At 45.2% G+C, this 24,782-nt stretch overlaps 1 protein-coding gene across 9 annotated transcripts in view; it reads right to left on the reverse strand.

Annotated features, from left to right (window-relative positions):
- Positions 1-24,782, reverse strand: part of PLXNA2 (plexin A2) — a 346,250-nt gene that overhangs the window by 193,367 nt on the left and 128,101 nt on the right. For 8 of the 9 annotated variants that reach the window (XR_007373227.1, XM_048926047.1, XM_048926043.1 and 5 more), the window contains one exon: positions 17,273-17,361. The exons of the other annotated variant lie outside the window; for it this stretch is intronic. The gene's annotated coding sequence lies outside the window, so the exon portion shown is untranslated. The remainder of the gene's footprint in view (positions 1-17,272; positions 17,362-24,782) is intronic. 9 annotated transcript variants of the gene reach the window in all.

The following is a 24,782-nucleotide window of genomic DNA, read 5'->3' on the forward strand; positions in this document are numbered from 1 at the left end:
ACCTTATTAATTTTCTCTGCTACTTGATACTACAACTTCCAGCATCAGAAATGAGATTCTATAGAGATCAACGGATACGTTATCAATCTGAAACACTGGAAGCCACAATCACTTCCTTCTGGAATAGCAAAAAATACAGAGAGATATTTAAAAGTAAAAATATGTGAATGCAGCACAACAGATTCCAATCCTTAGAAAGGAGTGGAATAACACTTGCAATTTATTCCACTGGAGTCCCACATGCCATTCCACTGCTGTTTTGCCACTGCAATAAAAGCATTGAGCATTTCATTAACTTAAGCTTCCGTTTATGAAAAGAAGTAAACTTACATATCTTTTAAAAGACTCTGAATGGTTACTTATTTACACAGCCCTGGAAGCGTGCTAGGCATTTCATCTGCATACAAAGCGAGCATGCAGTCTAAACAAACAACAAAATAAACCAGCAGAGAAGAGAAGGAGAAAATCTCAGCATCATTTGTGGCTTGGCACACTGCCTTACGCTCTGCCACTCCACCCACACATCCACCCTACTTGCAAGGGCTCTGCATCCACCCCAACACCGCTTACCATAGGAACCAACACTGCTTTACACCAAAACAAGAGTGTGACAAAGGACACTTCAGGGAGAGCAATGAGAAGACTTTGCTCAACTGCCTCCAGGCTTACCCAGACCAAGGGAACATTGGAAATAAAGAGAAGAAATCAAGGCTTCCTTTCACCAAATAAGACCTTTGTATGCTATAACTCAATGGAAAGCACAGCAGCAACAGCAGAGTGACATCAAACGAGGGCTTGCTCAAATACAGCAATCACAGGCAAAAAAAAATAATGGAAAGAAGCCGCTCACCTTCAAATGGCCTCAGATACACAAAAAACTCCACAAGAAACTCTTGCCACCCCCTGCCAACCCTTAAATGAGGTGTGGGAAGGGGTGGATCCTGACTCCTGCCTTTCAGGTCACCCAGGTGCATTGAATTGCTTGCACCTGAGCTCCCAAGGCTTGGCCCTGCCTTCCACCAGGTGCTCCATCACTGCTTTGGGCTGTGACTGAGTATTTCCACTACATATGCACACATAGCAAGATTAACCTTTAGAGTTTCCAGATATACAGCGTTTTGGTCGTTAACCTTTAGAAGGAGCTTTCACTTAATTAGTCTGACTCTGTGCACGCAGGTTCCCAACTCACAGACAATGCCCAGCAGCACTTTGTGCAAATACAACCCTCACAGAAGCCCTAAAGTTGGCTTCCATTCCCAAAAGCTTTTCTTCTTCCCACCCACCCTATTGTATTTGATCAGCTTAAGATCAACTCAGCTGATTCCTCACACACTGAATAAAGAATGAGCCCTTTACCCACTTTTATTCTCTAAGAGTTTGATTTTCTCAGTCAGAAATGAGAGCATAGGCAGTGCGAGGCTGCAGACACAAACCAGCTCCAGTTTTTGCATCTGCAGCACGAGTTTATGTGCTTTCTTGGCTGCTTTGCTGATGTCAGTGACAGCTACAGGCACGACAGATTCTCTAGATAAACGATGGGGATGCAAAAATCATCTGCATGCTAATTGTTTCAAATCTCAGCAATTACATTTAGGATCTTCATAAAATAGACAGGGCTTTCCGTGACCCTCATGCTCCTATCTGTGGAAGGAACTATCTCACGTCAATGTTCATTACAATACAGATTGATTCTGGTCTATTAACATACATAGAAGAGAGATGGGGAACATCCTGCATGCACACAGGTGGTGCTGGGCGTGAAACACCAAGTCAAGGGCACCTGCTGGGGGTCTGTGATGGAGAAGTGCTCACACAACAGATACTGACGAACAGTGCAGCCCAAGTTCTTCCCAAATTAAACCCAGACCCCCCCCATCTGCACACAGAGACAGAGCCAGCATCCCCACCCGGTGCTCGGAGCTTTGTGGCTCACCCATCACCAGCTGTGTTCTGCCAGATAACCGAGGCTGTCACTTTTTGGTGCTTAAAATATTTACTAGCACCCGTGCGCCCAGGCAATCTGCCCCTGCCGTGTGCCTGCAATGCAAATGAAGAACATTTTTGCTCCCCTCCTTGTTTAATTGTTCTCGGTCTCATCCCAGAAATGGAAAAAGGAACTCAGTGACCACAGAAAATGAGGTCTTTTTCTTCCTTTCCTTTGAAGGAGCTAACGAGAGCCAGGGTGACATTTACCAAATAATTAAAGGCAACACTGATGAGTGCAGTAGTTGCAATTTTTCTTTTCAATCCCAGAACCCTTTTTAATCTGTGTCATCTCTGGTCACCGGCTTTACAGCTGTGACAAGCGATTTTTACAGGAACACCATCAGAGGTTGTAAACTGTAATGCCCTTTTTCTTTCTCGGTCCTTGTTGTTTCATACCTGTAATTAAACAGCGCTATATACATATTTAAAAGACACACACACAAAAAAATCAGATTACTGTAAAAATCATCCCTGCGCTCGCCACTACAAACTTTAACAACCCTGCAACCCCAGATTTGGCTACGGCCAACCATACGAGAGGAGTCATTACTGTAACTAAATTAGACCGTTTGTTTTCTTTCCCTCAAATCGAATTGCGTAGGAGCCGCTTTATTGCAAAACAGACATTAAAATTCCAGCTAGACCTCAGAGAGAAAGTAATTTCTATTTTATCAGCACTGTAAAGCTGTCTTTATGTTCTGAAGCAGGAAATATTGCAGGGATATTTATAGCTTCAGCACCAAAGCCAGTTTGAATAGAAATGTTACTGCGGTCGGCAGAGCTGTCACATTGCTCAGCGGAGCAGGGAATTTTAGTGAATTTGTGAATTACTGTTTCAGTCTTGACAAGTCTTTCAAGGAGGTTGGTGTGTGCGCAGGAGCGGCTTTGTGGTTTTGGGATAACGATTAGAAACTGGGATCACCTGAAGAGGAGATGTAAATGGTTCCTGGGAGATAACCAGGTCCCCCCTTTCTGAGGGCTGTGGTTCCCAATCTCTGCTCCCCTCTGCTCTTCTTTGGGCTCCATGAGCACCGAGCTGCTTCTCTTGCAGTGCTGGCAGCCCACACCTTTTGCTTTTGCCAAATCTTGCCATGAAGGATTGGTTACGTAAATTTCCATCACCTTTGGGGTGCAGGCCAGGTTTCTGTCCTGTTCATTTTTGCCATCGTCCTCTATGGGTTTAATACTGCCAGGATACAGAATTACAGAATCATAGAATGGCCTGGGTTGGAAGGGACTTCAAGGATCACGAAGCTCCAACCCCCTGCCACATGCAGGGCCACCAACCTCCACATTTCATACCCAGCCCAGGCTGCCCAGGGCCCCATCCAACCTGGCCTTGAACACCTCCAGGGATGGACAGGGCATCACAGCCTCTCTGGGCAGTGTGTGACCACAGGAACCATAACTGATTTAATGAGCCATTTGCAGTTTTACTGTACTGCCCCTATGTACTTAGACATGCATGGCTTAACCTTTGAGACAAGCATATGCTACGGCAGGATCAACCAGGTAATACAGGTATACAGATAAATAAACTGATGCACAATGACAGCATTCATCTTTGCAAACTTTCTGAGCTGGTGGCAGAGGCAGGAGAGCACCCTGGACATTCTGCAGCTCTGTGACCACCTCAGCCTTTGTAATTAAGGAGGATTATTACCAGGCAACACTGGGAGAAACCACAAAACTAATACTCTCAGTCTCTGATTAAACCCATCCATTATCACATACATGGTAATGGATTCCTTCAGCGATCCACAGTGAAAGTATTGCAAACGCGCTGCAGAATTTAGCCTAACAAATGTTCCCATCAGGTTGTAAACAAAATAATTTGTATTGTTGAGGTATCTGTGCCGGTTTGGCCCAAGAACTGCTTGGAAAGTCAGAACTGAGCTTTCTGCTGCTGTGTCACTGCAGAAGGATGGTGGTTCTCAGGGGCAGCTGCCCTGCAGACACATGGAGCCCTATGGAGGGGCTCCTTCCCTGCCAATGGAGAGGGCACAGCAGTCCTGCCTGTCTCAGACCACAGAGCAGAAGCACTTGGTGTCTTCCCAACGTGATCCATAAAGCCTTCACCCCAGTCAGGTCACCCTCAGGCAGGCCTTGCCTCATGGAAATTGACTTCATGAAAGTAGAGCTAATAGGGGAAATCATTAACAACAGAACAACCAGCTTAGAACACTTAAGGTGCATGGAGATCTGCAAACCACTCAGGAGCTCGCAGGCACCCACGTGCCTCTCACTGGTGGTTTCCCCCTCCAATATAAGCCAATAGGTTTACAGTGTATGTCCTTCTCCTAAAGAAAACAGAAACAGAAATTAAATAACTGGACCCATCAATAGCAGACAGCACCTCAACAGTGGAAAAGGAGCAGAGTTGCTGAGTTCTTCCTTTGCGGGAAGGAAGGAACCCCTGATGGAGCACACATGCTGCCCCCAGCCCAGGGTCAGAGCCATTGAAAGAGAGCCAGGAGAAATGCTCCAAAACATTAAGGAAATAAAGATCGAGAGCTGAAGTTATTTCTTTCATTATTCCTATTGTGCTGTGTTCAGCTATACCATAAAAAAAGTCGGACAGCGAGGAGCCAGAAGAAACGTTTCAGTTAGGACTGAATACTTAAATATGTATTTTAGCACCTTCTGCAAACGGAGAAATCTCAGTTCCCAGCAAAGGCTCCAGAGCACAGCTTGAGTCTCATTTGTCCCTAAGACTCTTTATCAGAAATCTGCAACTCCTCGGCCAATGATCTCTTGGTGTCCCATTGCTTTCCTTATTCACATCACAGCTTAAAGCAGCAGTGGGAGCTTTCATAGAGCCCAAGGGTCCCCTGCAGGGGTACACAGGTGCTCCCAACCTCCTGTCCTTGACACACTGTGGGCTTCTCATTGGGCTTTATACAAAACCCAGCAGCAGCCTGTTGGCTGCTGAGATCTGATACACCAAACACACACCCAACAAACCAGCTGGACTTTGTTCACATTGCTTCTACCTGCATGCAGGAGAGGATTTTGCTTTGCTGACAGCAAAGTGCAAGGGCACCACGAAGATGGGATCTGCATACAATAGCAGTGCGTTATTTTCTAATAATCTAAGGCAAGTCGCCAAGACCACAAACATTATGGAGTTTCTGCCACTGCAAATGAGAGACAGTAGCTCTCTCTGTAAGCTGGGTAGTTTATCCTTAATTGGAATTTGTATGTAGTGCATTGCTCTCTCCCCCACATCTATAAATAAAGCTGGTGTTTTGGCAATTACTGATGTCTGCTGTCATCTCGCAAGGCTGGGTTTTTGATGAAGCATGTGGTGTTATAGGCTAATATTTCTCATTTCTATCGTTCTCTAATTCTGTTTCTTTATGGAAATTGAGCTACAGTTTTATGCACAATGATTCTTTTAAACCCTCCTCCCTTTCCTTCTTCCATGCTGGAGAACTGGGGGAGAGGGGGGCATGAGAGATGGGGAAAGGTTCAGGTGAGTGTGCACTATGGAGAAGGGAGAGAAACAAAGCTCTGGGCCCTGGGGTGGCCACGTAAGGGCCAGAGATGAGGACAAACACCACAGGGAGGCAGAGAAGCGTGCTTTGAATCTCAGCAAGCAGCACCTATCCCTGACCTCAGACAGGGCCACAGCTGCATTGGTAAACATTATTTCTGATCGGCTTCTGCTCCTCTCTGAGTTTTGTTTGCTGCGTGATTTGCTTTTTGTTTCAGCTTAACCTTTCCCTCCCCTTCACCTTTCATTCCTCTGCTTCTTCTCCACCGCTCCCTTTTCTCCCATAAATCTGATATTCATCTCCCTATGTTCCGTATGAACTTTCCATCTGCCTTAAAATTCTCCTGTACTTTCCAAACCCCCTTCCCATTAAATCCCACTCCCATCAAAGTTACCTGCAAAGCAACCCTCATCATCCTCTTTCCTAAATGATTTTACTCTTTCCTGTGTACTTGTCTATTTAGGCTGCATTTTATTGCTTATTAACATCACAAACCCGCTCCAATTCCCACCAAAGTCGGCACAGCCTCCCTGTGCTGCTAATAGGTGCTGCAGAAGAAGCAGAAGCTTTGCACCTAGGGCTGATAACTGCCATTTAGAGCTGAGGGCACTCCAGAAACAACAGGATCAGGCCTGATGTGTCTGCATAGCTAATGCAATCAGCCCCAGCAAAAAAAGAAATGCGGAATCAGTGCCTTCTGCTGTACCAGGCCTCCAATGGACATACGTTCAAGGATGCTGATAATCAGTAGTTTGAAAGGAATTAGCTGGCTTTTCATTCTCTTTCTATGCCTGCTTCATGAATTTTCTCTTGTGTTTAGTAGACCCATTTATAAAATATAGATTCCTATTGATTCCCAAGGAGAATGAACATTAATATACTCTAGTGTCCATCTGTTTTCTCCCTCACACGGCAGAAGAAAGATTTATATGACTTTTCTGGGTATGCTGCTGACCTGCAATTGAGTCAACAATCAAGTCACACTAAATTAAACAAAGATATATTTCTTCTCCTGCCCTACAGAGGAACACAGCACACGTCTGTCCCTGGGGAACTCGCACATCTCCTCCTTTAGGGTAAGGGAAGTCAAATTCATTTGGGTCAGAATGAAATCCGGACATGAACAAAGGTCAGCCTTGAAATTGAGTCTGAGTCAGCTCACCTGCACATCTGGATGCCATTTAGCAAAGGTGGGTTGATGGCTTCAGGGCATCACCGATGGGACCTCGTGCTCAGCTGCATGCAGGCATGCACAAATACACATAGCACCCATGCAGATATATATGTGTATGTGAAGACACATTTATTCCACCCATTTCTACAGATGCCCTTCATAATTAGCTGAACGATTCATCTTTAATAATGACCTGTAAGCTGGTTTGCTTTCCCCAGGTTCAATGAGATTCTGTGTCACAGAAAGAGCTTTGAAGAATGAAAAATGAAAGACACCACAAAACTTCTCGAGATCAATTGCTGTAATTATTCTCTGAATAATTTTCCAGCCATTATTCAGGCCCAGTATTTACATGAAAGGCTACTTTCAGGCCAACCAGAAGATCTCCAGCTTCAGGATTTACAGCTTATTGTGTAAGAAAGATTTAGCATTGCACCCTCAGGAAATCCATCTGTAGATTGTTGCGAAGATAAAGAAAAATATAAGTTCCTTTAATCTGAATGTCCTTTATCTGCTACTCATTACTGCTCAATACATTTTCCAGTAAGCTGGTGACAGTGACAGACTCGATGGCTTACAACCACACCACTTCTTTTCCCTGTTTCCAGCACTGACATTTACAAACTGCCAAGTACCCTGGACGTACGGACTAGAAAGTAGATCTTCATCCTTTTTGCATTAATTCAGGGTTCAGAGTCTCAGCGCACTGCCAAGGGAAGGGATAACAAAAGGGACAGCGAGAGGTTCATACGCTCATAAATATGTGACAGGCAGTCTTGTCTTATTGCTCCTTTTAGCACGCTGTGCTGCTGAAATTGATAGTGTAATATAGACTTTCTCCAACACACACTGAAAGCCATCACCGGGGCGTTCATTTTATCAGAGCTAATTTTTATGCTGACAAAAATATATATATCAGTGAAAGGCAAAATGTGAGCTGTTTGCTGCAGCATTAATTTTAAACATCTGGAACGGGAAATAGAGATGCAGATGTTTTGTAATGAAGACAGGTTACAAGGAAAATAAAATATATTGTGTGTTGCCATTGCTCGTTAATATAAATTGACATCTGCTGAGTCTGGAGGTAAACTGTGTTCTCCTGCCGTCCAGGCTGGAATAATGCTCCATCTGCTGTGTTAATGTGGCTCAGCATCATTTGTCCCTTAAGTCACCCTTGATAAGTACAGACCTGGAAAGACCATTTCAGACGATAGGGAGGTTATAGATGGGACATACCTAAATATCTCCTTACACTGCAAGAAAAGCTGCTGAAAAAAATACCAACTTTGGCTGTTGAAGCCATATTGGGAAATCTCTCATTCACACGCAGCTTTCACATTCAGATGCTCCGAACATAATCCTGAATTTATTTCCAAAGGAGCTGTTTAGTAGCAGACAGTTGGAAGCTACAGAAGTCCAAGGCAAAAAAAATCTGCTCCAACCTATTACTCTCTCCGGCATATAATGGGCACAATGAACCCAAATGCGGATTTTTCACACATGGATGCAAACTCTGCTAATTCCAGCATTATTTTTCCTTCGCAACCCTGAGCAAATTCATGGGCTGAAACTTGTCAGCTATAAAAAAAGGGAATGAAACCAAAAAAATCGCCAGCTAGTTTGCCTATATCCACCATATGTGAGCGTACAGATGTCTAAAATGGGAGAAGCAAAGGAGCTACGTGCTTCGTGTTTGAGATATTCCGAGCTCAGGGTGCTCCTGCCTGCAAGGAACTCAACTGAAGGGTCAGCCCAGCCTTCCTTACTCCTTTCTGATACCCGAAAATCCCTTGTTGTTGGGGAAGATCTGCACACAGACCTGGTCCACAATCTAAAATGCCACAGTGCCTTTTTCCTTTCCTCAGTCGCTTTTAAGAATTGCTCTCTGATTGAATCCATGGGGATGATGAAGTCAAGAAAGTGTGCTCTGCATGCTGAAATACTCAAATAAGGCTGCAGTGAGGACAGGACCGGCGTCGTGTGAGGAATTTGGTGGCATGTCAGACATTTCAAAACACGAGGAAAGCGAAAATGCTCAAGGCAACTCCTGGAATAAACCCACAGGGACCCAATGAGAAACCGCCACCAAATGAAAGCATTACAGGAAAACAGATGGGGAATAAGAGAGGAACATCAGAAAAATCAAATGACATGTTTAAAAGGGCAAAACATCAATATCACCCAGAGAATTGATAAAATGTTTCATTTTAAAGGATGCTGTAAAGCAAAGAAATCATGAAATGCATTATGACTACAAAAAGGAAAGAATGCATCTACCGTTATAGACAGTTCCAGCACCCAAGAAATTGGATTGCCTTCTCAACAGTGTGTCTATGTACTTGTGTCTACATATGCACACACGCCAAACATGAAAATTAATGACTTTTTCCCCTTTTCTGAATCCTCAGCTCTTAAAAATATCATTTTCATGCTTGTACTGAAGTTATCGTTGCGATCTAAGAATTAATCACCAATTACATAAATAATTGATTATCGAAAGCACTCGCAGCACACTTTGATCGACATAGCTAAGATTTTAACAAAAGAATCATTTGACAAAAGTCTCCTTTTAATCCTTGACTTTTTACCATGATCTTCCCGCGTTGCTCAGAACAGAACAATGGTGTAATCAGGAATGAGTCGCATTACGGACCGACGCTTTTTGCTCGCCTCTCACCCATTCAATGCCTCCATCTTTTCTTTTTTTTTCCCCTGATGAGTTCCATCATGTTTTCAAAGAGTAGATGGAAACGTAGATATAATTTTGGAATAATTGCGTGAAATCCATTGGTCACGAAAGAATAAAAAAAAGGAAAGAAAATCGTACCATTTTCTCTTTGAAACTCTTTTTCCAAGCTCTTGGGCTTTGATCCAAAGTGATTTTTGAGCACTGCGGTCTTGCAGAGAGGTGTTTGCAGTGTTCACTGCCACAACCTCTATCACCTTGGAGAGAACTTCACCAAAACGGCATGGAAAGAGCTTCTAAAGCCTTCACCACTCGTTTGCCACATGTGCTACCAGAAATCTTTGCAGGAAAGAGTGCAAAAGCCTCAGGAGGACAGTGCTCCTATGGCGCTAAGGAAGGGCTGTCTGCCCTTTTGTTACGTGGTACACAAATGGGTAAGTGAGCAGAAGAGCCTTTGCAACACATACATAAATTCATGCTCTTACTGCAACGCACTCTCTTAACTCCTCCTGTTTGGATTGTGGTTCCACTTTCACCCAAACACGATGATTGAGTGCTCTTTAGAGCACAGCAAGAAGGATTGCCCTAATAAGGCCCCACCACTGCGGCATTCACACGGCGAGCAGAGCAAACAGACTCCATGGAGAGCTCTGGTCAGGGTCTGCTGTGCACCCATGGGTGCTCTGACAGTGATCCTGTACAGAGGGGACCTGAAAGCAAAGCATAGGAAATGTACAGCCTGATGGCAGAGTGCAAAAAGCATAAGGCCTTTGCTGCTGCCCAGCCTGCCCGGGTCTCAGAGTAGCCGGAGGATTGCATTCCAGATGCATAATAGATGAGATGTAAAAACTAATTCTAAAACCAACCATTACCATGAAAGTGTTTCACTTTACCTCAGGATAAAGGCTGCTTTTCACATCCCTCCTGAGCTGCTGCAGAGCAGAGCTGAGAATCCCAGCCAATAATTCATAAAGAATGCATTAAAAGAGAGATGTACCTGCAGCTCTCATAAACACCTGTGTCAGATGCCCAGCATTATCTTGCAGCCATCCATCACGTATTGAATCACAGATGAGCAATCATTGACCAACTGGTGCTCCTGCATCTGAGAGAGGCACTGAAATCCTGTTTTCCTCTGAATTATTAAAATATGGAAAGTCCTAAATTGATTTACAAATGGGACGAGCTGTAAATCTCCACATACATGTGCACATCTCCTGTTCAGGTTAAGACCACAGGGCAAAGAAATAGGAGCGCTTGAAATAAGATAATGAGGGATAGAAAAGCAAGTCTGGCACCCGAAGATGGGTCAATACAAATCCACAATAACAGAAGGAAACGATTGCTTGTTTGCTTACAGGAAAACCATGATGAACTCCATGAACCCCTTCCAAATTTCCCTTCCATTGCACGCACATTTCTACATGTGTTCACATCCCCATTTACCCTGTAGTCTCGGGAGTTTGGAAACAAAAAGGGCACAGATTGAGCCGCACAGGCACAACATCTTGGCTCAAGGCAGCAGCACCTCATGCTGGAAGGATCCATTTCCAGCTCCCAGCCACTGCAGTCCCTCTATCTGCACACGCCTGACTGATATCCTGCATTATAGAGCTAAGAATTAATTTCAAAAGTACAATTCCGACACATAAGCCGTGCTGCTTGTTTTCAGATGCCATCATTTAGAGAATGTTCAAGGGAATTGTAAAACAGGATTCACTTTATGATGTGGATGAAGTTGGCACTGAATTCTAAACGAGCTGGATACTGCATGCTAAATTGTGTCAGCAACACCTCAGTGAACAGAAATATGAGCTTTTCTCTGTCTCCGAGACACCTCTCCTTGCGTGATACAGAGAGTGGCATCCTTATCAACTTAGACAGAACAGACTAGATTTTATGACAAATCTGTCAGTTGTGCGGGGTTTGAGATACATTTCCATCTGGGTGTACTTAACAGGCCTAACAGGGATGGAGTCTTTCAGATCTGTATTTTTTTGGAGTTGTAGTTTATGTAACGTATTAAAACTATCTGAAACATTATTTTTTCCCCGTTCCCTGTAGAAATCAACATTCACCGGAGCTCTCACAGCTGAAAGCAGCAGTTTCACAGTCCAATTTCCTTCCCCATTCATTGCAGAGTGAAGGTATCGTGCTCCTCTCACCTCACACACCTGCTCTATCAGCTGTGGCAATCACATAACAGTATGAACCAAGAGGAAAGGTTGCAGTTCTGACCTTAAGAATTTCTGAAACCAGTGGTCACAAGTGAAGGAACGGAGCTGCAATGAACAACTTCTAATGGCCCAACCATGCCTCCCACAGAGCTCTACCTCTTACAACTACACACATATTCACGCAGCCCTGGCAATCAGATGCGAAACACCCAAATCTCTGTATTGTCTGTATGGCAGTATTTGCAATATTCCGTATACTCAGGATAAGAAAGAGTGCCAATGCTAAAAATATCCTTAGTGCTTGTGAACTAACCCTATGTTTACCCAAATTCTCCTTTCAATGTCTCAGGATTGGTGCCCTGCTCAGCTGTGCAGAAGTAATCAAAATGGTACCTTGCATCCGTCAAAAGATCTGAGAACACAGTCAGTTGTGACTTTTGAAGTTTGTGCATCCAGCCATGGAAAGAAATAGGCGATTGCATCTGGCATGAAAGTGATAGATTTTCTTAGGGAGGCTTCAACCTGAAGTAGCAGGATTCGAGCAAATGATAAAAGCAGCATGCTTACACTTTGTTTCATCTCTTCCTCTTCTCACTGCAGCTTGATAGACCAGACTAAGATGTGACATGCTTACATTTCACTACCATAAGCACACTCCCCATACAGTGTCACTTGGGCTTTATCCACTGCAGAGTAAAGTCTTAAGAAGAACACACTTCATTATATCTCAATAAAAGGCAGCATGGTCAAAATAGCAACTGCCAATTTGCAGGACAGTGTGGGCTCCAATCCGTCTGTTATTTATGTTATAATGGAAATGGGATGGAAGAAATGACAAATAAGCTTAGCAAATACGATGAGCATCCAGACGGGAAGGCATTATCAGCAAACATTCATTTAGCAGAGGCAACTACTGCTGCTACTGCCTGGGTACTGTGTTGGACAGAACACGAGCTTGGAACAGGAATACCTCAAATGAACACACAGAGAAGAAAAATGATGAAGGAAAATATCCCTGGCGCGGCTGCATATGGCAGTGAGTGCTGTGCCAGGACTGGGATTCCTTCAGCCACCAAGAGAAGACAAGCACTGCATCCAAACATCATGATTAAACTCTTTGAACGTCCCTCTGGGATCCAACAAGAATTAGGAAATTGGGACTTCGGCTCTTGTATGAATCACAGAGCGGCCAGGGTTGGAAGGGACCTTGAGAATCATGAAGCTCCAACCCCCTGTCACAGGCAGGGCCACCAACCTCCACATTTAATGCTCACCCAGGCTGCCCAGGGCCCCATCCAGCCTGGCCTTGAACACCTCCAGGAATGCACGGGGCATCCACAGCCTCTCTGGGCAGCTGTTCCAGCACTTCACCACTCTCATAGTAAAGAGCTTCCTCCTGGCATCCAACCTAAATCCTCCCTCCCTCAACTTAAAACCATTTCCATGAAGGAATGTATCATTTAAAACCAAGTGCTGTGTGCTGCTGCTGCCTTGTCTGGACCAGAGGAGAAGAGGAAAGAACACTGCCCCTAAGGTTCCTCTGTGGCATAACCAGCAGCTGGAAAAACAGGGACACAACCCTCAGCTGTTCCATCTGCCTTTCAAGACTTATGCTTTTGAAGTTTATCTTTTGCACATGTACATGGGCAGGCACTTTCTCTACCAGAAGCATTAAGGTAGTGACAAGGACTAGCTTATACCTGAATGCAACTCAAAAGTAGGGTTCCTCTTCCATCATGCAAAAAACCTTCCTTAGAGCAGTGATGACCCAGCACGAACGAGCATCAGCTTGCAGCAGGTGTGCTGGCAGAGCAAAGCAGGAGCAGGGCTGACAGTCAGACGTGATGTTGTGATGAGAAACACTGGGAGGGACCACACTCAGCATTCTCATGCACAGCTCTGCTGACCTTCCCCAGCCAAGGGCAGCCCCTGTCCTCCTCCTTCCTTGTTCCCAGATTGATGGGCACGGCTGTGCACACAAAGCCTTCATCCCAAGTCCAATTCAGAATTCTGGTAACACCGTCTGCCCTTCATTTATATTCCTTCTCCTGTCAAAGTGACATTAACGAGCATAATCAGAGGGGGGCTTTGTGCCAATTAACAATTTCTCGTTAGCTTAATTAGGGGACACATGTTTTTAATCACAGCTAAGAATGTGGAGTGATTGAAGAATTGATTCGGAGCTTTTGAAAGCATCACTGTCAGTGTAGGGAATTTAATTCGGCAGATGTGGTTAAAGAAAGGGAGCAAAGGCCGTAACTGACTGGGGCTCAGTGAGCCTAATAGCAGGCTGGAGCACAACGAAGTGCAGTTACACCAGTAATGTTCCCCTGTTACACCCATGACTACCAGGTCGACACTGAGAAACATGGATAAAAACACCACCAACACCTCTTAGATTGACATCCCTCGTTTGGCAGTGCAAATACACAACGTGCCATGCCTTCCTGTCCTGTCAGCAGGACAGACAGCTTCCTAGGCTTTTCCTCCACATTTATCCCAACGAGATGGATCTCCTGTTCTCCGTAATTGAGAAATGACCTGCGTAAGTGCAATAAATGACCTGGATGACAAATATGTTTTTTGGTGGGCATCACAGACCATTAGTCAGGAAAGTAGCCTTCCCTTACATGGATCCTTGCAAAGCCAATTCGCATTTTCCAGTCGTGAGCATTGGAGCTGAACCAAGTCAGCACCAGCAGTCCCAGGTCCCATCCCTCACTGGAGCAGATCCCACAGCCCTGCAGTGCTTTGCTGCATTTATTGCTTCCTTCTTGCAGCCCTTTGTGGTTTTCACTGCTTTACACCACCCAAAGCCCTTGGCACAGGGCAGGGATCCTCAAAGAAGTGCCATTCATCCTATACATTTACTGTGCTGATATTAGGCCACTTGATCTGAGCAGGTACTTCGGGATATCTTCTGTGCCTGGACTCTTTTTTTCCCCTTACGAAATGCCATCAAACTGAACCATTTCATCTTAAGTCAGTACTAAAATTGGATGTTAAATGCTATGAAATATGATGTTTTCTGTGCAGGCACAATGTGTCTGTGGGCCGCTGGGCTTCGTGGTTCTCAGGGTAAAGGAAGACCAGCTGTGTTTTCCTCCTCCTTCCCCTGCTCCAAAATAGGAGTTTGAGAATTAATGTCCTCAATTCAGATGATTTTTACCAGCACACATTCGGAAAGCAACAAGCACAAACTTGGCAGAGCTTTCATTTAGTAGCATTTTGTCATCTTTTTCTTACCCTGCCTTTGGAAAAATACATGGGAATATCACATACTTCAGCATCCGCACAGTGTGAGAAATGATGACATTTACTGGCAGTAGTATATATAGGAATAAAGGCCTCAAGGTCTTTGATAGCCGCTACAGTATTTATGCAAGTGCTAAAATGAGTCGTTTCAAGCAACAGAAACATATGAAACAAGAACCTGACAGCGTGGCCTTAACAAAAAGAGGTTTCTCCTAATGCAGCTGGGTCAGCAGATCTGAACCTGTCCACAGAGCACACATCCGGAATCAGAAGCCAAGTTCTTTAACCTGGCTTTCTGCTTCACTGGCCGTGTCACCACCTCCTCTATGGGAGGAGGAGATTAAATGGCTGCCTAGCATCAAATACACCTGAAAACGAATTATGCTACAAAATTCCCTTGCCTCGACCTTGTGCTGGCACTCACTCTTACCACTATCATTGGTGCCATTCTGCATGGGTGCTTTAAATGACTGCACACAGTTTTGGGTGATGGATGCTCGAGGACCTGCAGCTTTGCTAAGTGCCTTCCTCACCCCACGCTGCAGCTGCTAGGAGCCAGGTTTGATATCTCAGTGCCCCTTCATTCTGCACCCACAAGACCATTCCTCCATCAGGAACCAGCGCCAAGCAGCTCTGCTTTGGAGCACACAATGTGCACGACAGACCTCGTTTCTTCCCTTTGATATTATTAGCTTTTTGAATATTCTCCTTCTCCCCACCCAAAATAATAAGCATTGTGGAAAGGTTAAGGTCAGAAATGGATGGATTCCCTACGTTAGCAGACTGGAAATATTCACAGGATGAAATCAGCACAACCAAAGCCAGCTCTAATAGCTTTCATCTGTTCTGTTTGCCTTCTTTTGCTAATCTAACACCCGTGTTTTTGTAGAAGAGGAGTTAAACAACTTTTTTTTTTTTTTCCTCCAGACTTATGAGTAATATGTAGCAAATCTGGAAGATCACTCATGCAAACAGTAGCTTTCCAATTCTCAGAAGCATTCATCTTCAATAAAAATTGTATGTGGGATTTTTCAGAAATGTCGGAGCCCTCATGTAAACGCAGCTATTGATTTCATCTTTAGAGCAGCAATGTAAGATATATATGCAGTGTCAAAGTTGCTGCTAATGAAACTTATCTTTCCCTACTCAGTATTCTGCTTATTTGCCGGTACATAGAAACTGAGGGAAGTTGAAAATTATGCTGCAGTACAAGTAGGTGATGTATTACAAAAGATAATCATATTTTACAAAGCATCATTCATCCTAAGAGATCCCAAACTGCTTGTGAAATATTTGCATAGCCACACATTTTCTAATGCAGTGGCAAAATGAAAGGAAAAAAAAAAGAAGAGAATATGAGAATTTCTCAGTGCCTGCACAGAAGTGTTCTCCAACCCTGCTCTAGTGAGCTTTGGGCAGGAGCCCTCATCCAGGGACAGGACCTTCGTTGCATAACATTGCAATGGTTTAAATACATCGAGAGAGAGCCCCACTTTTTGTGGCCATGTGTAACGTTGCAAGGATGCTGTGTGCTTCCTTAACCCTAAAGGTGAGGTGACCCATCCTACTGAGGTGTAATCCTTACAGCACAACGTCATCCTCCAGCAGAACGACGTCTATCAGACCTGCTTTTGTATTCCAGGCTCTTTTCTCTTTCCCACCTATCTGTGCAGAGCCAGCTTTTCAAAGTCAGTCCGATGATGTATTACAGCAGACAGTTGCATTTAATACAGCATCATGATCTCTGAACGTCTTTGTCACCCACGCAATGCCAGCACTATGGCAATATTGATGGATGCTCCCCTGAGGCAGCACTGAAACAGCCCAGGAACCCCTCTGATGGGGGCAGTGCAGTTTATGGGGTGATCAATCAGAGCAGTGGGCTGAGATCCCCAAGCCTGGGGGCACAGCACACAGCAGGCAGCTGGGAGGGGACAAGCTGGCACCTCATCTTTCCTGATGCCATGGGTCTACAGCATCAGCGGGAGAAGAGAGAGCCTTCTGGATTCACACACACAGCATTTAACCACCTTTTGCCACCTGGAGAGGTAACATCCCTCTGATTTGTTTCAGGTTCTACATTACTGCTTTTCATGCAGACGTTTGAGGGCTGCCTACAGTAAAAGCTGTAGCACTTCTCAGCTCCTTTCCGCAAGGCAGACAACACTCCTGGGAAGGTCAGGGAAGCAGAACTGCAGACCTCCTGCAGGCATCTATCTGAAGTAAATCAAAGACCATCATCCACAAACACGGAGCACACAAAGGCTCCAGCCCAGCAAGGTCACCGCAGGGCTTTCCTTCAGCCTGCTCACACCTGCCTCTTCCACTGCTTTCCAGAGCCAGCAGTCACCTAAGGATCTGCTCCACAAGCAGAGCTTTTGCCAATCTGGGTTACTCAGCTCAACCACCCCACAAGCAACATCCCACCAGCTTCACCCTCAGTGACCCCATTCACCCTCCATTCCATTACAGCTCAACTGCAGCAATTTGGACCCACCTGCAGGCATGGCTCCACACCGATTACCATGCAGATTCCATAAATCCTGTAAGCTGTCATGATTAATCGGTAACAGCAACTTTAAGCACCTGCAGTTTGGAAAAACAAACAAGCAGTAAATTAGGGAAGCTTACATCTCATGCCTGAGTCACTGCTCCCATGCCATTTTTCTTCATTATAACTATTGGTGGGTTTAGTGGGTTTTTTTTGGGAAACCTGTGATGCTAACCAGAGCTGTATTCAAGCACTATGTCAAATGGCATCATCATTATCAGTTCCATTCAGAGGATGTGGCTAAGAAGGTAATGGCCAGTTGATCTATCACAGAATCATAGAATGGCCAGGGCTGGAAGGGACCTCAAAGATCATGAAGTTCCAACACCCTGCCACATGCAGGGCCACCAACCTCCACATTTCATAGCACACCAAGCTGCCCAGGGCCCCATCCAACCTGACTTTGAACACGATGGGATGGGATGGGATAGGATGGCATGGCATGGCATGGCATGGCATGGCATGGCATGGCATGGACAGGGCATCCACAGCCTCTCCGGCCAACGCAGGTCAAGGAGAAGCAATGCACTGGGGGTTAATGAGGAAAAATTATCTGCTATCATAGAGCTGAGATGTCAGGTGAGCCTGCAACAACAGCACTGCTGGGCCACCAGCCTTACACTGAGCTGAAACTCATTGGGAAAAGCACAGCTTTTAAAAACATTAAACATAATAATATTTATAAGGAATGAAATTTGTTCAAATATTTGTAGAATGCGAAGTAATTACCGGCAAGATTAAGAAAAAGAGGGAAATTATTAAACAAATAAAATGACGATAAACAAACACGGCTCCCAAAGAAATAAAAGGATTATGGCAAAGCGTGCCTGTGAAAATTGATAAAAAGCCTTATTCATAATTTCCTCTCCATCCATTAGGAGCTAGTCATGCGGAGAAATTACGAGGAGCTGTAATATTTCAACCTGTATTTTTAAATAGTCACTCAAGTTAATGCAAAGCAGATGGAACGGACCATATTTTCCTAAATTATGCCCATTAAAATTTGTAATTGGGAGTTTTTAAGCTCGAAGACTGCAGCGTAGCACAGGTCCCAGCCCCACACGATCCCCTGGGCCGTGGGCTGAGCACAGCTCCTTGCACAGAGCATGGCAGAGGTGTGAAGGAACTGCTGCCAGGATGCAAGGAAAGGATGTAAGGAGACAGCTGGGCTGTGAGCACTGAGCTCCTTCACACCAACAATCCGCCCGTCTGCTCCCTCCCCATCACAGCACCCAGCAGCCGTGCCGAGAGACGGATGGGGGCTTATGCAAACTGCTGCTGGTGTCTGGAGAGCAACTGAGTGCATGAGCATGCATCTATGCACCACGTGAGCGGTGGGCTGCGTGGTTTCCTCTGGGAAGCTCAGCCCAGCTTGGATGGTTTCAGTGTGCAGACACTTCTGCTGTCCCATTGGGGTCGTGGTGATGTCATTGCACGGTGCTGTGCCCCTGCCCTCTGCACCAAGAGGTTCCAAAAGCACGCCTGGTGCAAAGCAGACAACAGGTGTGCAAAGCAGACAACAGCCATCAGTATTGCTACATCTGGGAGAGGTGTGCAACATGCCACCGTTCCCTGCAGCACACACCAGTTGTTTGGCAGCTTTGGTTTGGACGAGGTGAGAGGGGAGTTGTTCTTCCCTGCGTTTCTAAACACTTTGCAATCAGAAACTCCAAATTTCTGTTCTGCTTCCAATGTTGCTGGGCTCGTTTTGTGATGTGTAGAATTGCTGTGCTTACACAGCAAGGCGCTGAGCACTGCATGGTGATAAATGGAGACGGGCACCATGGAAAACATGAACAGAGGTGGGGGACGGGGCTGAAAGCAAACAAGCCTGGAGGGACACACGAGGTCTCCAATGAAAAGCAGACTTCAACATGCCACAGTATTTCCTACTGTTTCTATCAGAAATCCCAGACAGACCCCCTCTGAATGTTCAAAATTCACTGAAGATCACTGTGAGAGCAGAGCCTTATCAGCAGGGACAGGTGTGTTTGTCACCACAGCACTGCTCTGTGAATTGTATCTCAATAGTTCACCATGCTGAACTGATGTAAATATCTCCCTGTTAATCTAATGGCACTTATCTCAGCATTCTTTTTGGGGGGGTTAACTTTTCTCTAGTTTCAAATCCATAGAATCATAATCATAGAATCACAGAACGGCCCTGGGTTGAAAAAGGAGCACAATGTTCATCCAGTTCCAACCCCCTGCTATGTGCAGGGTCATCAAACACCAGACCGGGTTGCCCAGAGCCACATCCAGCCTGGCCTTGAATGCCTCCAGAAATGGGACACCCACAACCCACATATCCAATATAGCTCTTCCTGCCTGCTGGGCCAGTTTTGATTTTATTGCTTTTGCATTTGTGCACATTAACTTCTGCAACTGAGCAGAAGGCTCTGCTCCCGTGGAGGGTCGGGCACAGCAGTTTTTGGGACATGCTCCTCCAGGGCACTGCTTTTGCTCACCACTTCAAACTTCAGGCTCCATCTCAGCACTGTCCTCCAAGCAATGCAATGTTACTCTGCACGAGTCTGGGCTGCAGGCAGGCAGTGGCAGCTTGGCTTTCTGACCTGCTGGAGAAGCTCTGATGTGAGCAGGTTGGGCAGGTTGGCTGCGCTCGGAACAGAGCCCGAGTTCAACCCTGAGTTAATCCCGCAGCCAGCAGCCAGTGAGTCCCCTCTGCTGGGATAAATCCTCAGGCACGGAGCCAGCAGAGCTGCGACAGCACACACTGACTGTGAATCCGCTCAGATGTTTCCAAATAAATAACAAAACCCACAGACAGAAGGCCGGCTACGTGAGCGCCGAGAGGGAGGGAGGGAGGGAGGCTGCATGTGGATAAATCTGGAGGAAGAACGCGAGGTCTGCAGGGGTTTTTGATGGATTACGTTGCATGTTTGAACATAATACACATTAAGGCTGGAGACACTGATGCCTCGGATGGTGTGAAATTCCATCTAACGTGGGTTGTTTGCCTGACACAAACATGTTTAGCACGAGATGGAACAAAGGCGAGAAAATCGCAGCAGTTTTTGAGTGATGCTTGAAAAATTGTTTGCTTCCCCCACCGCCCCCTCCTGCCCCTCTCAAACTGCTTCTTTTTTTCTCCTCCTCTAACCTCACACCTCTCCCCCCCTTTTCTGGTAATGGCTTAGTAAATAATTCAGAGAAAAAAAACAAGAACCAGAACTCAGCGTAATAAAAATGATGTCTCTATCTGCTGTTGAGGCGCATCGTGCCACTTAAGTAAGACAGATGGGAGGATATGCTGTACTTTGCTTAGTAAACTGCATTGAGAGAAACTGAATAAGCCTGAAATTAGAGCAGAGGGTGAGATGGGGGGAGGCAGCAGTACAGTGTTGCCTGACAAAGATGCAGGGAGAAGTAATTTACTCTGAAATGACAGTTTGAAGGGGGAAGAAAAATAAACACACAGGAGGGAGCTTAGACTCATTAGCAGCCCAGCCCCAGTATCTCATCATTAATAATAATAAAGAACCCGGCTGAACCGGTGGCTCACAGTAACACTCAAGTGGCTGGGCCTCCCTATTTATTTAACACAGAATAACTGGTGGAGCTGAGGGAAGGTGGATGAGGAATGGGTCAGTTGTGGGGTGGGAGCAGAGCTGATGTACATGGGACCAAGGCATGAGAGCTGCACCATGACTCTGCCTGCATCGTGCCCCGAGCGCAAAACCAACCTGGGTACAGCAGCAGGGCTGTTCTACTGCTCAAACTCTGCGTTGTGAATATTCCCCTTAATGTGAAATATTTTCTTTCTGCACTGGGAAAGGCAGGAGTGGAAACAAAGGGAAACCGCAGCGATGGTTCGTGTGCCATGAAAGGGACTGCGAAATGGCTTGAAGAGGGAAAGAACGGAGGGATCTGTTCGATTCAGTCTGAATTTAAGGAGTAGGGTTGGTCAAAATACCACTTCTTCCATTCAGTGTTCAAAGTATTTATCTCACTTAGAAATCTTCCTGCTGAAATATGTTTTCTATTTCGTCTTCTCCCCCCCTGGCTGCAGTCTCCACAGCCCTGTGCACTGCACACGTGCTGCCCTGGATCAGTATTTCAGTGGGAGAGCAGCCAGGAAAAAGGAGGATGTGAATGGTGTTTATGCCTCAGTAAATGGCCTTTTTTCCACAGCAAGTAATGAGCCAGTATCTCAGGAGGACAGCGTGCTATTTTTATCATGAAGGTCCTGTGCCCCTTTCCTCTAAATTATCGCCCTCATTCTGCAGTGGTAAAGTACATCTCCATGGTTCAGTTGCAGGAAGAGCAGGCAGTTCCAATGGCCAACCATCACCTATAGCTGGAAGCAGGTTTTTGGTCAAGCATCAGACACAATGTGCCAAGAGATTCTGACTGTACAAACACTTACTTTGGTTCCAAGATGGAAGCAGAGCTGCTCAGAAGAGCTGATCGTTGATTTGAAGCATGGAAAATTTGGCTTTCAGTGCAACTCTTATTTTGCTTCCACTGGAAACCAAAGAGAGCCTCGCTCCCCCCGAAAGTTCCACGCAGCTTTAAGGTTGAAGTGTAATTTATAAATATTGATTGTGTGCTTGAAGCTCAGTCTTGGAAGGTGCTGAGCACACACACACCGTACTGATGCCCTTTGGACAGCCTCAGGGGAATGACACTTGATAAATGCACAGTGCTGTTATTTTAGTAACAAGAAGTGCTCCGAACTGTTATTATAACGTCCTTTCAAACACAAGTGCAGATTTGTTTTGGAAACATACATATAATGGAAGCTGCAAGGTAGAGGCTCAATACATTAATTATGCCTCAGCATGAGAGCTTTGACAGATTACGGGCAGACTAATTAAACGTCTTTAATTAAAATACACAGTCCTTGCAAAACTCAGACGGGAGATGGAAGAGGAGGCTCTGCTAAGGTTGGAAATGACCTTAATGAAGTCATCCGGAACCAAATGAAGCCCAATGTCTTCATTGTGTTCTGCATCAGCAGATCATCAAGATCTTATGTGCCCAGCGGGGCTTGGACAGCTGACTGGCAGATCTGGTGTGGCAGGAAGGAAAGAGATGGGGCCAGAAAGGAGCTGCCTCATCTCCTGGCTCATCTCCATCCCGCTGAACTCAGGGTAGGCTGAAGCCCTGCTCCTGCCATGCCATGCAACGGTCCTGAAGCGTGGCATGGAGAGCGGCAGGCAGCCTGGAGCTGAATGAGCTGCAAGGTTTCTTCTGTGCAAATGCAACTTGATAAAGTCTGCTTGTAATTCCAGAAAACTGCATCGCTGAAGATCCTGAACACAAAAATGGGAATTGGTTTTTAGAAAAGCTTCTGGTTTTCCCTTCTTTGTTCTGTGCAAGGATGCACGACATTGGGTTGTAAAGACCAATTTGTGTTTTATCATGAAAACCTTGACTTTCAGACTCTTTCTATAGATTCAACTGAATCTTTTCAACAGAGTTATGGTTTATATTTACATAAATTACCATACGAAACTTGTTAATATTTCCTGAATATTCTTTTACACAGTGCTATTAGACAAGGTTCTACGCTTTTGTTTGGGACTCAATGTCAGCAAATCAGAATTCATGACTGTGATCAGTTAGGAGCACAGCAAAATTATTTATTCCCTAACATACTGGGTGTTTGGGTGTCAAATAATCTGTCCTGAGCAATGCTACCTAAAATCAGCAGAATTTTATCATGCAAATTACAGGAAGTGTTGTCATTGGGAACAGCAGGAAGTTCCTGATTTATTGTCATTTACTCATTAAATGAGCTCAGATTTGCTTCATGGAAGGCACTGTGCTAGGTAATGTGCCTGGTGTCAGGTTTTTATCAATAGTAGTGATACCTTTCCATTGCAGGAAGAGGTCTTAGAGTGCCTGGATCGTGGATGAAGAGAAGGCTCTGTATGCCAGCTCTGGAACTGAAGCTTCAGGAAAGATGCAAGCATCCCACTTGCTCCCAGTTCTAGATTGGGATGGGCTCGAGTCATTGAATCCCATCAGGTCTTGGCCTGGCCCAGAACACACGACCCAGCTGTTACTTCTGTGGACTAGACTCTGAGATCTTGTCTTTGCTGCGATTTACTTTGGAATGTAAACTTCCCGAGGTAAATAAAAATAAAATAAAATAAAATAAAATAAAATAAAATAAAATAAAATAAAATAAAATAAAATAAAATAAAATAAAATAAAATAAAATAAAATAAAATAAAATAAAATAAAATAAAAAGCACAGTGAGGACAGTCATATTTGTTCTGCAGTGAGGGCAGCACTATATTCTTCGCATCGTTGATCTTGGCAAGTTGGCCAGGAAATGAAAGATTCACTTCAGATGATATCTGTGCTCCCGATAGCTGTTATCAGCTCCCGACTGATACAGCATGTGAAGCTGAATGTTGGTTTTTGGTGGATGCTGGGCATCTTTGCACATGAGATAGATGCAAGAGCACAACTGCCTAGCCCAGAAGGAGCCCCAGGCTCAAGGCTGTGGCCAAGCACATCCTAATGGGAATATTCTCCCTGCACTCAAGAGCAGCCCTGTTTTCATGCTTTTCATGGAAAACAGAGGGAACTCCCTGAATGATCAACTGCTCTTTAGCAGCACATCCTGCAGGTAGGATGTGCTACCCGAGTAGGAGAGCAAATCCACACTGCAGATGTTTAATGACAAGGGATGGAATTAGATTCCACCCACAATTGAGTTTAATTTCTCTGAGGACCATGCATCTGCCACTGGAAGGGCAGCTCACAGGAGTGGATGGCAGCACTTACTCAGGGCAGTGATGTATTTGTGCCGTCCTGTTAATTCAGGTCTTTCTTCTGCAGATGAAAAACACACAGGGTTCTCCAAGGCTAGCCCACGTTTTAAAGTTAATGGACCTCCTACTCAAGTTCTAGCAATAAGGACTCCTTTCAGTCCTTGTTGACATGAAATTTGTTTTTCACGCATTAGATGTTCCCTGGGCAGGACAGGGAATCCCTGATGTGAGCACAGGAAAGAGCTGGAGCTAAAGCACTGTCAGTTTGTCTCCATAGTCTACTCCTTAGATCTTTAATGAGCACCTGGTTCAGGATACATCGTGCTCGTACTGACTCTGACACCACATCACTGCCTCTCCTGGACAGAGGAACTGTGCCAAAGGGTTGAAAACGTTGCAAGAACAAAGCAAGCCCATGGAACTGAACAGGGCTTCAGCTGGGCAAGGATGCAGCACCTTAAGACAGCTCTGCAGCCACAGCTGATGGGATCTCAGGCACCAAACGTGCTCTGTCCTTGGAGCAGCATCAGTTTGTAATCCTGTATCTTTGAAGCATTCACGCTATGGGCAGAGCTGGTGGAGCGGAGGGATGCCAGCCTGGTGGTCCTGCAGCAGAAGGATTACATGCTCACCCTGCATGCAGAGACTGGAGTGGGATGCTTGAGGCAGATGAAAGCATTTTCAATGCTTCAGAAAGTAGCAGACA

The sequence above is a fragment of the Lagopus muta genome, chromosome 24 (assembly GCF_023343835.1).
Source record: "Lagopus muta isolate bLagMut1 chromosome 24, bLagMut1 primary, whole genome shotgun sequence".
In the NCBI taxonomy this organism is placed as follows: Eukaryota; Metazoa; Chordata; class Aves; order Galliformes; family Phasianidae; genus Lagopus; species Lagopus muta.